The sequence below is a fragment of the Castor canadensis genome, chromosome 16, assembly GCF_047511655.1.
Source record: "Castor canadensis chromosome 16, mCasCan1.hap1v2, whole genome shotgun sequence".
NCBI classification, from domain to species: domain Eukaryota; kingdom Metazoa; phylum Chordata; class Mammalia; order Rodentia; family Castoridae; genus Castor; species Castor canadensis.
The window spans coordinates 69,760,922-69,776,300 of NC_133401.1; the positions used below are offsets into that span (position 1 = coordinate 69,760,922).

At 37.2% G+C, this 15,379-nt stretch overlaps 1 pseudogene; it reads left to right on the top strand.

Annotated features, from left to right (window-relative positions):
- Positions 1–1,923: 1,923 nt before the first annotated feature.
- Positions 1,924–15,379, top strand: part of LOC109678584 (butyrophilin-like protein 8) — a 32,592-nt pseudogene continuing 19,136 nt past the window's right edge.

Below are 15,379 nucleotides of genomic sequence, written 5' to 3' on the forward strand. Positions count from 1 at the left end.
GATTATGATAGCTACACAGGACAAGGTTGTCTCTTTCAAGAATCCATGGCCTCAGGTATAAAAGTTCATATGCCTGGGACAGAAAAAGAAGAGATGAATGGGGAGTGAAGAGGAATGGCTTCTCTCCCCTCCTGTCTGTGACATTGTCACAATTCTAAAACACAGAAGAGAATCAAATCATAAGGCAGGACCAAGCAGAGTGTGTGGAAGGAAAGTTCTTCAAGTGAAAATGTTCTTACCCAGTTTACCCTGGATTTACTCTGAAAGAAATAGTAGACTATTCTGTGGTGATTCAGACCTGGATAAAGGCTCACATAAACAAGGGAGTGGAGGAAGACACCCACAGGTTCCGCAGCATTCTAGGTCCTCACACCCTCAGAGTGCTCATGAAATCTACTCTTCTTCTACTGCATGAAATGTAACAGTAGGCAAAATTTGTAGACAGTTGTAGAATGTTTCCAAATCTAGATTTCCATCCTAAACCCAAAATATTTTGTTTTCTCTTTAGAGCACATAAATCTTTTGTCTTTAACAAAAGCTCCCAGACATCTAAGGATTGGTTCCTTTTTAAAGAATGGCAAAAGCAACCCAACTGATGCCATCATTCAACCCTTCTGTCCAGTGTTAAACACAGTAGAGAGCTGATGGGTGTAACCAAGTAGGCCTTGGGAGGACTGTGTATGGAAGGGTCCACACATAACAAGATACGTACTCATTTTTCCCAAATGTTTCCTAAAACACAAACAGAGCATTTAGTGTTCAATACTACTAGAGTAATGTACAAACTACAAACACAAACATGGCTCACAGCTCATGAGAGACAAGCTGGGAGTGTGAATGACAGGGCCTCTGCTCGAACTCTTCCTTTGTGCCAAATCCCCATTCCCTATACTGAGCATCTCTATCTGAAATCAAACAAGATAGCAGGATGAGAAGTATAGAATACTGGGATCCTGTGGTTGTAATGATGGAGGATATCAGGGTGATGTTGACTGAATTGGGGAGGTGGGATTATGGGATGCATCCCCAGGAGGAGTGTCACCTCCAAGGAGGAGAATATGGACTCTTGGGGATAAAAACTCATGGCTGAATATTACTTCCGCTTGTTCACTTTTACATATATGCATATGTGTGTGTGTATATGTATTATATATACATATGTACATATGCATATACATGTATATTTATCTTTTCAATTATACTAAACCCTTTTGCATGAATTTTTTTATGACCCTCAGAGTATTTTAGCAACTCTATAGCTTCTGAAAATCATTCTTTCCCACATCTACATCCTCCATAATGTAAGAAATGCTTTGATGATGTTTCTTTGAGGGAGTTATTTCAGGTCAACACAAATGATGAAGCTGATCCCTGTGGACAAGATGATAGGGATCTGGAGCCCAGGGTTGTAAGAACAGATCCAAGAAATCAGACTCCCTGATCCTGACAATCTGAGACCATTAGTCATCAATGAACCATTCTCTCTCTCTCTATGTCTCTCTGTCTCTCCCTCCCTCTAATTCCCTCTTTCCCTCCCTCTATCCCTTCACTCCCCTCTCCTTCTCTCTTTTTCTCTCTCCCTCCCTTCTTCTTTCCCCTCCTCCTTTCCTCACTTACTCAAGGTTTTGAAGAATAAAATACACTTCTAAATGAAAACAACAAATCCAGGAATGAAGATGTACACCAGTACAATAGAAGGCAGGTACCAGGGTGAATTCTGGAAACATGCCTCTCTGAGAACTCTTAATGTTTGTTTAACTGCAAAGGCCACTTGATTTTCATTTAAAGAATCTTTATTGCAAGGATATATTTATATCAGTTCTTCTATATGTTAAAAGTTTTCCTGCTCTCTAACTAAATCTTCCATTCATCCCTGCTGTCTCTGCTTTCCAAAGCATGAGATCATCCTACTGGAACACATCCATGGCCCTTGTGCTCATGTTGCTTGTCAGTCTCCTCAATCTGGGGTCAGGTAAGCTATCCAGGACAGACTCTTTCTGTCCACTTCTTGTTGACTAGCAGTTTGAGTTCTTTACTTGCTATTGCAGAGCAATGTGGTAGGTGCATCTTTGTTGTTTCTATTTCCCTGACTTCTCTTACTTCAAGCTGGAGTTTACCAATATAAGGGGCTGCAGGAGGCATGGGACAGCGGGAAGGATTCAGGCATATCTAAGAAATGCTGTGTGTGCAACAATGGGATTGGACTTTGAGCACATGATAAAAGCGAGAGCACACAAGGGAGGAGTGAGGATAGGTAAGACACCTAAAAAACTAGCTAGCATTTGTTGCCCTTAATGCAGAGAAACTAAAGCAGATACCTTAAAAGCAACTGAGGCCAATAGGAAAAGGGGACCAGGAACTAGAGAAAAGGGCAGACCAAAAAGAATTAACCTAGAAGGTAACACATACACACAGGAAATCAATGTGAGTCAATGCCCTGTATAGCTATCCTTATCTCAACCAGCAAAAACCCTTGTTCCTTCCTATTATGGCTTATACTCTCTCTACAACAAAATTAGAAATAAGGGCAAAATAGTTTCTGCTGGGTATTGAGAGGGTGGGGGGGAGAGGGAGGGGGCAGATTGGGTGGTAAGGGAGGGGGTTGGGGCAGGGGGGAGAAATGACCCAAGCCTTGTATGCACATATGAATAATAAAAGAAAAAAAAGAAATGCTGTGTGTGGAGTGTTGAAGAGAGGTCAAAGTAGTGAGGAAGGAAATTAGTTGTTCTCAATGATGAGGTTTGAGGGTTTAAGCATGGATGGTCTCTAGAATATCTCACTTTCTGATTTGGATGCCGGGGTGAGAGAAGACACTTGAGGAAAAGACAATGGTCAAACTGCGGGCATGCTGAGATGGAAACACGTGTGATATGTAACCAGAGGGTAGGAAAGATGTCCAGAATTTGACTCAGAATCTAGCTTATTTGTGGTAGAAATCCAGTCTTCTTTCTCCTTCCTGTTACTTTTATTTTTAAAGTAGGTTTTAAAAATAAAACCTACTTTATAATGCATTAAGTAGTTGATTGTTTACAAAAGGAAGTCTGAGTATGCAAAGGTATCTGGGTAGTCAGTGCTCAGCCGTATAAGGTTCGGCTGAGTCTTCCTTCCCTGTATGAAGGATCGATCCATTGCCTGTCTACCTATGTCTGTTTTGCTAAACAACAGTGAGAAAATGGGAACAAAGGCATTCAAAACTTACTCAACATAACAGCAGTATGACTATAATTCACAATAACCTATTACATTTTTTATGAAAAACTGAAAGAGAAGAACACAAATTTTCCAATCACAAGGAAATTTTACAGAGAGGTAATGTGAATTTTCCTGATATATAGCAAACAGTTATATTAAATTGTCACACAATACCCCATAAGGATATATAATTAAAATTCTAAAAATTAATTTTAAAACATGTGCTGACTTATTAGCCTATATTAATTATACAAAGTAATGGGTTTCATTATATTTTCATACATTAACGTAGCATACTTTGATCGCATGCACTTCTTTATTACCCTTTTTTCTCCCCCTTTCCCTTTTGTATTTCCATATTCATAATTGTTCCCCTTTTACTTTCATGTACTTTTCCCCTATAAGTTCCACATATGAGAGAAAAACGTGACATGTGTCTTTCTGATACTGGATTACTTCTCTTAGCATGCTGATCTCCAATTCCATCCATTTTCCTGCAAATAATACAGCTTAGTTCTTTATGGCTAAATTAAACTATTTTGTGACTATATATGACATTTCCTCTATCTACACACCTGTTGATGGGCTTCAATAAAAAATATGATATAAAATGTTGGGGATGTGCCTTAAGTGTTAGAACACTTGCCTAGCAGGCTCAAACCCTGAGTTCTAAACACCAGGAGTAACAAAAATAAAAATAATACTAAAAATGTATGTTTTCACAACAAAATCTACATGTTATTATGAGTGCCTCTCATCTAGCTTCATTCTCACCCATTTGCTGGTGAACTTCTCTGCTTCTGTGCTGTTTCAAGAGAGACACAGCAGGGAAATGAATACAGAGACAGAAAGACTTCATTTTTAACATTCCCCTTTCCTCTGCATTTGAGCTTTTGGCTCAGAACTTCTCAAAGTATTTGTTTGTTATGACATGGAGCTCATATCACTTTCCTGACAGGACTGTTAGGGGACTGGATGAAGTTAATATAAAGATCCCTTGGTGCATTGTTCAACATCAGTTTTTTCCAGGGTTCCTCATTTAAAGAGACAGTAAAACACTTGAAAATGCTGCTACAGACAAGGGAAATGACAAGTGCAGCAAGTGCAGCACACCAGGCTTAGATCGAGGAGTCCAAAGGAGATCCAGTGACAAGGGCTGTTCCATAGGTAATGGATTTAGGAGATGATTCTAAGAAATGAAATGAGAGGGTGGGAGAGTGAGCCTGAAGGCATGGAGGGTGTGCTAAAGAGCAAGCTGCAGCTGACAGCAACAGGCACCTTCTAGGGAACCTTTAGAGGAATAGTTTAGACAGTGGCTAAGAATCATCTCAGTGAGAATGAGGCAGGAATGGGAATTCATCTGTTGCCTTCCATCAGGTTAAATCTCTGAATTTAAGTTTCCACACCCGTGGGTCACTAAGTTCCAAATGTTGGAGGAGGCCCTCAGCAGGGGAAGGGGAGAGTCCAGTTTCATAAGATGGAATTGTCAGCAGGTATGGGGCTTATCTATCCTCCTGCAGGGAAGTCAGATTCTGAGTGCATATTAAGAAGCAGGGCTCAGCCTCTGCTAGTTCAGGTTTTTTGGTCATAGACTATGCTACAAGGTCAAAGTTGATCTAATAACCATCTCCTTCAAGAATGTGTGAAAATCATTTCAGAAAGATATATAAAACATAGTTAAATTAGAAATAATTAGTGATAAAATTTTTCACTTATTTTGGAATTAACATATAAAACCTATTCACGTGCACCATCTACACTTAGATGCATAAATTCATCAATGACTCCTTATGAATTAATCAAGAGAAAATGTTGCAAGTCAAAGAGATTGTGTACAAAGAAGTTGAAGGCTGTGGGCCCCGACCGTATGTGAACTCTCTAAAAAGGAATTTATTACAGAGTAGTAAGTGTGATTTAAGCCAGTAAAATTTTTAAAATGATCATCAAACAGATGAGCAAGGGAAAAAGGAAAATGGCACTCACCATTCACACTTGTAGCCCTTGTTTGTGAAGCTCATGCTCTGTGTTGGATATGGGATCAATGATGAGCAAAACAGGACTTGTCCACATGGAGTGGAGAGATGTGCAGGGAAACCCTCAGAAAACAAATCATCACTCTTGACACCAGATGATGAGGAAAGTTTAAAACTGGAGATGAGAGCCAAGATGTATCAAGAAAATATGGACAAAACGAAGGTAAGGCATGTCAGTAAAGGATTAAATCAAACACTATTAAGGCCAAAATAATGAACTAGAAAGCTCTTATTACACAAGTGTAAAAGTGCATGCTGTAGAAAGTTTATATCACAGTTTGAAAGCACCAAAAGAGACATTTCTGAAATAAATATTGGAAAATTTCCTTGACATAGTGTATAGTACAGCTTTCAGATGTTGACAGACCAAGTAAACAACAAAACAAGGATGCATAAATGCATGTTTGACTACAGTCAGAGTAGGATGTACATTATATACATCCTCCTTGTATCCATAAAATATTTACAAAACATACTCACATTTGAAGGAAACTAATTGCCCAAAACTGCAGATTTATGGTCATACCAAACCTCATTGCATCATTAGAAGAAGGATGGTTGTTAGTTTTAAGTAAAGAAGTTGGAAAATGGGCTGTTGTGAATTTTAATGAGGCAGACATTAGGAGGAAGAGAATGTGGGTACAGAATCTCCTCTAGTCAATGGGTCTGCATTTGCAAACTGCCTTCATTCATCTGCATGACAGTTTTACTGAAGCATAGTTTTTCATCTTGAAAATGGGAATATTAATATGATACACATATAGGGAGATCTTTGAGGACTGAGTGAGGTAGCTCGTGTGGATATGTTCTGTCAAGTGTAAAGACATACTCAAGTGCCAGTCCTGCAGTGTAGTAAGGAGATCAAGATTAGTGTTCTACCCCTTACATGTCACCTCCTCCCCCAGTCCTGCACAGGACACACTGACATGGGTTTTGCTCAGTTACCACTTGTGTTTCTTTCCACAGGACAGTGGCAGGGAAATTGACCAGAGAAGCCCATCCAGGACTCTGTGGGAGAGGATGTAGGGTTCTCCTGCTTCCTGTCTCCTGAGACAAATGCTGAGGCCATGGAAGTGCAGTTCTTCAAAGATCACTTCTCTGACATAGTCCACCTCTATCAGGATGGGGAAGACAAGAAAGATATGTAGATGTCAGCCTATCAAGTGAGAACAGAGCTGGTGAAGGACTTCATTGTGGATGGGCGTGTGTTCCTGAGGCTGAAGAAACTCACTTTCTCAGATGCAGGTCTGTATGGGTGCTGGTCCAGCTCCCAGACTCATGAACAGGAGGCCATCTAGGAACTTCAGGTAACAGGTTACTTGCCTATTTCAGAGAACTCATAAAATCATCCCGGATTTTATAAACAGCTTTATGAAAGAGCTGATTTTTGTATTATTCCCTTAGCAGACAGTATCCTTTGTGACCACTTTGTTATGTCTGTGTGTAGAGTTCTATCATCTTACCACCTGTGTAAATTCTTATAATTACCACATCAAATCATTGAACAAACTTTTCACCACAAACATCTCTCACTGGTGCCCTTTTTCACCCTCCTCACCACCCCACAAACCAGTGATCTGTTCATCATTATAATTTCAACAATTCCAGAATGTTATTAATAATAGAGTCATACTGCATGTGACCTTTTGAGATTGACTTTTTTGTTTAGCATAATGACCCTGGGATCCATCCAAGTTGTTGCTTGTATCATTACTTCACTCCTTTAAATTGTTTTATACAATCATCGGCAGGTTTTTCTGTGGACGTAAGTTTTCATTTCTCTCAGAAAAATGGCCAGCAATGTGATTTCTGAGATGTATGATAAGTGTATGTTTAGATTTTCCTTTTAATTCATATCATGTCTTTGTCAGTTTTGTCTTCTATAACAAAATGCCATAGGCTTTGTGGTTAGTACAGAACAGAAATTTTATTTCTCATAGTCTAGAAACTGGAAATCCAAGGTTAGGTTATGTTCTGGTGCAGACCAGTATTCAGGTTGCCACCTATGGACTTGTCTTTGTAAGTTTACAATTACACTAGGTGCCCGGAATCACAATTCATGAGGACTCCAACCTCATGAACTAATTAACCTCCAGTATTCTAATTTTGTGATTTCCATTCTAGTTTAGGTGTCCTTTATATCTTTCCCTCATTTATTGCTGTGGCTGAAACGTCCGGTGTTCTCTTAAACATAAATATCAAAAAGTGTTCATTGCTGTCTTGGTCCTGATCTTAGAGGGAACATTTTAGCTCTTTCCCATTGAGCGTGATGTTCACTGTGGGTTTGACACATATGGCCCAAATTATGTTAAGAAACATTCCTTCTCTTCTTAGTTCATTGAGTATTTTTAAGGTGACAATGTATTGAATATTATCAAATGAATTTTTTGCACCAGTTAAGATAACCACTTGTTTTTCTTCCTTTTTTCTGTTAATGTGCTGTATTATCTTACATTGAAGCATGAATAGGTGTTGAAGTTTTAAAAATACTTGTAATGCGTAAAAATGATTGTATACTTTTTATTCTTTAGTTTTGTGATATGTTGGATTATATAAATTGATTTTTGAATGTTGCATCACCTTTCATACCTAGAGTAACTCCCAATTGGTTATGTTACATAATTTTTATATGGACTGCTTAAATTGATTTATTAATATTTTTCAAAGACTTTGCCTTCCAAAATGAATTTGCAAGCATTTTCTTCTCTTCTACTTGTTGGGAAATATTGTGTAAATTTGTCAATAACTGTTCTTTATTTTATTTCTTATTGTCTTTGAGTGTTATGAGTTTTCTTTGTTTTGAAAACTGTTTTAGTTTTGGACAGTACTGGGGTTTAAACTCAAGACTTCAAGACTGCCTCAAGACTCTGCCATCTGAACAATGTCCTGAACACTTAACTGTTCTTTAAATGTTTTCTTGTCCTTGCCAGTGAAACCATCTTGAAATTTAAAAATCTTTAAAATGACATTTCAAGTTATAAATCAGACATTTTCAGTGGTTATACAACTATTCAGATTACATATGTCAACATGACTAAGTTTTGGTGGTTTGTGGGTTTTAAGGAATTAGTGTATTTCTTCCAAGTTGTCAAATATATGAGTATAAAACCTTTCCTAGTATATCTTATTATACTTTCAATGACTGCATGATCTGTAGTGAAGTTTCCTGTTTTATTTCTGACATTTGCAATGTTTGTAGTCTTGTTTTCATCTTTGTCACTTTTCCTTGAGGCTTGTCAATCTTACTAATTTTAAGAAGAACCATATTTTTCTCACTGATTTTCTTATTTTTACCCTATTTGAAATTTTGTTGAATTCTGCTTTGATCTTTATTAGTTTTTTTCCTTTATTATTGTCCCTGTCTCTACCTCCACTGTGTTATTCAAGAGCTTTCAGTGTGTTCACTGTGCCATCTTTATACATTGGAGCAGTACATTTGGATATTATTCACTATCATTCTCTTTTCCTCTCCCACATCCCTAAGTCCTGCAAACAGTTCCACTATTTGTGTGTATGCATGTATATGATCAAATATTTATTTGTGTACAAATTTATCTTTATCTTTCATGTCTAAATTCAACATTTGAGGGAGAACATCCAACCTTTGTGCTTCTGAACCTGGTTTATTTTGTTAATATGAGGATCCTCAGTTCTATCTATTTACCTGCAAAAGTCATACTTTCATTCTTCTTTATATCTGAATACTGCATTGTATATATATATATATATATATATATATATATATATATACTGGAGTTTGAACTTAGGGCTTCACATTTGTTAAGCAAGAGTTCCACTTCTTGAGTCCTGTCTCCATCTTCTATGCCATGTTTTTGAGCCTATCACTTTGTATAGTTTTCTTAGCAGTTGCTCTGAATATATGGTACATAAAATTTATCACAATTTGTTGATACTGACTTTATCAATATTTTACTTTGTGTAAATGTAGAAACCTTACTTCACTTGATTCCTTTTATGATCTTCACAATTGAATTAACATTGTATTGAGGATTTCTTTTACAGACATTCAGTATCACACCAGATAAGATAAAACTATTGTTTTATTTGAATCTTGAAAATGATTTAAGAAATATAAGGGTGATCTTTTGTATGTAGCTTTATTTTTCCCACTTTCAATGGTTTTTATGCATTAAGGATGTTTTACTATTCCTTCCTTTATCACTTTCTTTCAATTTCAGAAATTTCCTTTAGTGATCCTTTAAGACTTGGTTTGGTTGATACCAAACCAAGGAGAATGTCCTGACAGTTCTTTCCTTTCAGAAATTGCAAAAAACTGGGCCACTTCCTTTAGGCCTCCCAGATTTCTGATGACATTAAAAAAACAGTTTCTTAATATGTAAAGCAAGATTTCTTCCTGTTGTTTTCCAGATTTTTTCTGTGTTTTTAGTTTATTACAGATGAACCTTAGTAAGTCCAGGTGTAAATTTATTTTGATTTTTCTTATTCGGCATTCACTCAGCTTTTATGGTCACTCAGTTTTATGCATTTTCACCAATTTGAGAATTTCATCAAATTCTTTTTTTAAGAATTCGTCATTGTATATTTTGTCCTTCTGCGACTCGGATGATATAATGCTGAATACTTTGAGATTATCCTACAGGCTCCTGAGGGTATATTTTAAAAAATCTTCTGATTCATTGTTGTTAAAATTCAGTCAGTTCTATTTGTCTATCCTCACATTCATGGATTATGTCCTGTATCAGATCTGTTTCACTATTGATCCCCTAAGTACATTTTAATTTGTTTTATTTTTTCAGTTATATAATATCCATATGATTTTTTTGCAAATCTATTTGGTGTTAAGTTTTTCCATATTGTTATATGTTTCAAGAGATATTCTAATCATCAACATCATCATTAGTATTATTTGTCTGTACTGAGGATTGAATTCAGGTCCCTGTGCTTGCTAGGCAAGTGCTCTATCACTGAAGCCATGCCACAGACTCTTTTAGCTTTTGCTTATTTTTCAGATACAGTCTCACTCTCTTTGTCCAGTGCACCCTAGAACAACAATCCTCGTACCTCCACCTCTGGAATACCTGGGACTACAGGCATGCACCACCACACCTGGTCTATAATCATGTATTGAAGCATTTTTGTAGTACTTCCTTAAAACTATTTGTAAGTTAATTTCCAACATCTGATTAATTTTGGTTTTGGTATTAGTTGATTATTCTCAATGATGACATTTTCTTGGTTTTCAGAATGATTAGATAATTTTTGTAAAAAGGTGAACATTTAAAATATTATATCAACCTATACTATTCATTCATCCATTTCCCTCAAATAATATTTATAAGACTGCATGAATTGGGCAAGATGTGGGGAGTTACCCAGAATGGCAAATTTCTGTCTGGTGTGGGGAGATGGGTAATACCAAATAATCAAATAAGCTTTAATTCTATATGGACTGCTGACCTTAGTGTCCAAATCATAAATGGAAGTTAAGCTTAACCCTCATTGGATCTAACTAGTCCTTTGAATCAAGATCCCAAACAACTCTTGTGTCCACCTCTCCTTTCCTATCTCTTCCACATCTGTTGCCCTTTTCATCTCTCATCTGAGTGATGCATTGATTGTCTGACTGGGCACCCTTCTTTTTAGGAGTACCTGAAACCCAATTTCATGATGCTTTAGAGTGATTTTCTAGATAGTGATAAATCATAACAACCACCTGATGGAAACCAGTCATAGTCCTATAGTGGCTTCAGTACCTACTATGCTTACAGGGTATGCTCCACATTCCTTGAGGCCCTGCATTTACTGATTCTGTGGTAGTCTCAGACCTCATTTCACATCCTTTTCTTGCACACTACAATCCAGAAATACCAAATGCTGCTAGATATTTCTTGAAAGCACTATGGCATATACACACTGGATTCCATGGAATGTACTTACCCCTTTGCCTGAAATTTTTCTCTATCTCCTCTACTTTTCTAGCTATAGAAACACATTTATGTGATACAGCAGGGTACAAATGTCACCTCAAGGAAGCTATGTCTTCCCCTACAAGTTGTTCATTTTCTCCATGTGAGTAAGAGGGAAAGAGAGAAATAGAGGACTGTTGTGTGGATAGGCTTGATGAATCTGGCTTAGGAGAGTTGTGGTCTTGGGTTATGACCTTGGTTTTCACTTATCTTTTTTTCCCAGAGATGGGCTCAACTCCTCTCATTTCCATTGTGGGATACATTGGTGGAGGCATCCAGCTACTCTATCAGTCCTGTAGTTGAATATCCCAGCCCAGAGTCAAGTGGAAAGATCCAGAAGGACTTGAACTACTCACAGACTCCAAAGTGAATAAAGTCATACGTGGTCATTTCCATGTTGAAACCTCCCTTATAGTTTAAGAAAATTCAGGGAACATATCATGTTCCATGCAACTCACTGACCAGAGCCCAGAAGTGAAATCGAGAATATTGATAGGAGGTGAGTAGAAAAGTGCAGGTGCTGTGTAGAACTTTAGAGGAAAAGAGTATCTCAGGATTGTTTAGTATTGTCTTATTTTAATGATTAGTTTTGAAAGTCAAAATAAATGAGATATAAAATGCGTAATAAACATTTGATTGGGGAAAATGGAATAGCTGACTGTTGTTAGCATTAGGATTAAATGTTTCCTTCACCAGAAGATATACCCACATGGGAACTGTTTGGAGGGAAGCTAGTAGGAAAGGGGGAAGACAAAAGAGGGTGATGGGGAGGTGTGATCTAAGTATATTACAGGCATGTGTGAAAAGAGAATGCAGAAATCAATCAAAATTGTTTTCAAAAGGGAAGGATGTATGGAAATACACAGTGATCCCTTTGCATAATAAATATACACTAAAGAGGATGTGGAGGGACAGGAACTCTCATTTCTTGCAGATGGGAATAAAGGATGGAGTCATTTTCGAAGAGTTTGGCCATTTCAAACAAAGCTAAACATGCTATATGATTCAGCAAACATACTCTTTGATATTTACCCAAATGAGCTGAAAATTTATACACGCAAAAACATTACACGCAAGTGTTTATAGCAGGTTTATTTATAACTGCCAAAAATTGGAGCAATCAACATGTCCTTCAATAGAAGAATGGATGAACAAAGTGTGATTCATTTATATTTTGGAATATATCGGAAATAAAAAGAAATGAGCTATCAATCCATAAAAAGACATGGAGGAACATTAAGTGTATACTGCTAAGTGAAAGTTGATAAGTGTGCAAAGCCACATACAGCATAATTGCAACAGTTAGAAGGGAAAACCATAGAGATTTTTTAAAAATCACAACTAGCTGAGAGTTTGGGGGAAAGAGTTAGAAAGAGAGAGAAATAAGTAAATTTCAGTAGAATAATGAGCATAGTAATAAATGTACATGACAGGTTGTAAGGACAAGACGAACTAACCAGACTCTCTTGGAATGTCCAGCCTGATAAGAATGGAGGGGGCAGCCAGATGGTTGTGTTTGGCAAGAAGTTATTCAAACAGCCAATTATAGCTACAACTTCAAAGTAGAGTGGGGAGGGGTGCCTAAAGACAGCCCCTGTTTAATCCTATAAACTTCAGCCATCCTTTGGCTTAGCTTTTTCACTAACTCCCACCTGTCAGTGTGCTTTGCTATTAAACAAAGTTCAATAAACTTTGTTCTTGCTTTATTCTTACCTCCTGGTCTGTGGCATAAATTTGCTTTAACTCTTAACTGCTTGTCTGGAACTTTTTGACTGCTGGGGGAGCAAAAATCCAGTATGATATCAGTTGCAGGGAGCTGCCAAAATTTAAGGAGTCAGGCTCCTAACATTGTTTCCCCTGGAGCTTTAACACTAGCTGCTGTCATGGATCAAGGACCCTGCCGCCTATGCTGAAGAACTGTTAACACTAAGCACTCTAGGAACTGAGTGATCCATGATCCACTCAGGAGCTCTAACATTAGCAGAAATGTCTGTTGCTGCCACTCACTACTACTTGAAGCCACGGACTACAAAAGTTGCCAAGTGTCAGTTCTAGTAATGGTTCAAGTCCAGAGCAATAAACCACCATTATATGACTTTGTAGAGCCATTAAGACTCTGGGTTCTATAGCTTGGACAAATAGGCCTCTAGCTCTCAGATTTGGATCTATAAGCTACTAGGTCTGCCAGTTCAGTCCCTAGGCCTTGGGGACTCAAGCGCCCAGGACTGCCAGTACTAGCCAAGCCTCTCCTTTCCCACCCCTGATTCCTAACCAAGTAGAGCAAAAGACCCCAGCTAGCTGATTGGTAGTAAGAAACTTGAAAACTTTGCCTGTCTCTCTGCACAAATTTTGTTAAGATCATGCAATTGGAGGGGGAAAAAGAAGGTTGACAGTCACATTTTTAAACTACTGATAGGATGCTCCAGCTTTTACCTAAATATGAGTAGAAGACTCAGAGTTTTGGGGAAAGCGTTTATGTACTGACTGGAAAAAAAAGTAAGGCTGAAGAAATCACAAAGAAAGGCAAAAGATTTGACTGAATAGTGATGTACTGTTGTCATGTCTATAATATCAACATCATTTGGTCAAAGTATAAGCATATCCTCAGAACTATGTAGTAAGTAAAAGAAGTAAAAATCATGTAAGCTGGCCTACTTAAAGTGGTGCTAGTAAGTAATGAACGGGAGCTAAACTTGCTTGAAACTTAAAGAAATTTTTGCTTATAAAAGTTACAGTGCACAACTTCTTACTTCAAGTGTATTTTGTTTCTCTCTTGCTTACTTTATTCTTTAAGTTGTACAGGATGTCACAAATATAAAATTTATAAAGTATTAATGATCTTTTAAGAAAAGAAATTTAAAATTTTTTTACAATGGTTCCCACCTCTTTGCTGTTTTATTACCTCAGAAGTTTAAATTAGAGCTTTATTTGCCATTGTTGTAGCTGTCCTGTGCATTAGCACACTCTCTGATGTGCTTTAGACTCTCTCCTGGAATAAACTGGAGTGATTAGATAGTTAACAGTAGACTAAGATAATCTTCAAGTGGTAATGACACTGTTTTCCTGCTATGTCATTAGCTTGATGATTAGGGTACAATTTTTGATTTAAAACCAAATGGCATTCATTATTATGCTTCACAATTATTTTACTTAATAATTTACAGAAATATTAAAAGAAATGTGAAGCCTTACAAAACTTAGTAGCTTTTATGCTCTGAAGTGGTAATTATTAAATTAATAAGGTTTGTTTCATTACACTTAATATGGGTAATTTTTTTACCTCCATTAAAAAGGAATATTCACTTATTACTTAAAGGTGAGAAATGATAGTTAGGACACTGATTCAGTGTCAAGATCTTTGACTACATAATGTGTTACATAATGAATTTCTTTTTTTCATGAAATGTCTTAATTTTCCTACTCATGAAATAAAGGCAGTTATTTTTAAAAAGAAACTAGAAAGGGACTGGTTTGTTAGTTAGTGTGGGTCAGACCACAGTTATATAGTTGCTTTATGTATGAAGATACTAGCTTTGTTTCCTAAGCAGTCCTGGGAAGGTCATCAGGTTGGCAGCGATAGCTCTTTTGATCAAGTACACAGGCTGACCGGGCTCTGTCTTCTTTAACAACTGGCTTCTGTGATGATTAATTTTGTGTGTCAACTTGATTGAACTCTAAAGTGCCTAGACTAAGCATTATTTCTTTGTCTGTCTTTGAGTGTATTTCCACATGGGATAAGCATTTGAACCTGTGGACGCAGTAAAGATTTCTCTTTCTAATGTGAGTGAGAACCATCTGTCTATTCAAAGTTGACTATAACAACATGGAAGGAATAAGGAAACCTCCTCTCTTTCTTCTTGCCTAGCTGCTTAATCTGAGACATTAGCCTTCTCCCTTCGAATGGGATTTATACCATTGTCTATCCTGGTTTACAGGCTTTCCAGACTGATTTGAATTACACTGTTACCAGGCTGAGTGGTCTAAAAAGCTTCTTATCCAGAAGATTTCACATTCTTGTGTCACCTGAATAGAGAAGTAGACAGAGACATGGATTGCAAAACAGTAGCAAAACTTTATTGAAGGAAAAAGAAAGAGTAGGAGGAAAGCACCATAAGGGAAGCAATGGCCCCTCCCAGGTGGCAGAGAAACATTGATTTCTTTGTTCAAGAACAATTCATAAATTGTAAGGTGGGAAAAATCTGGGCA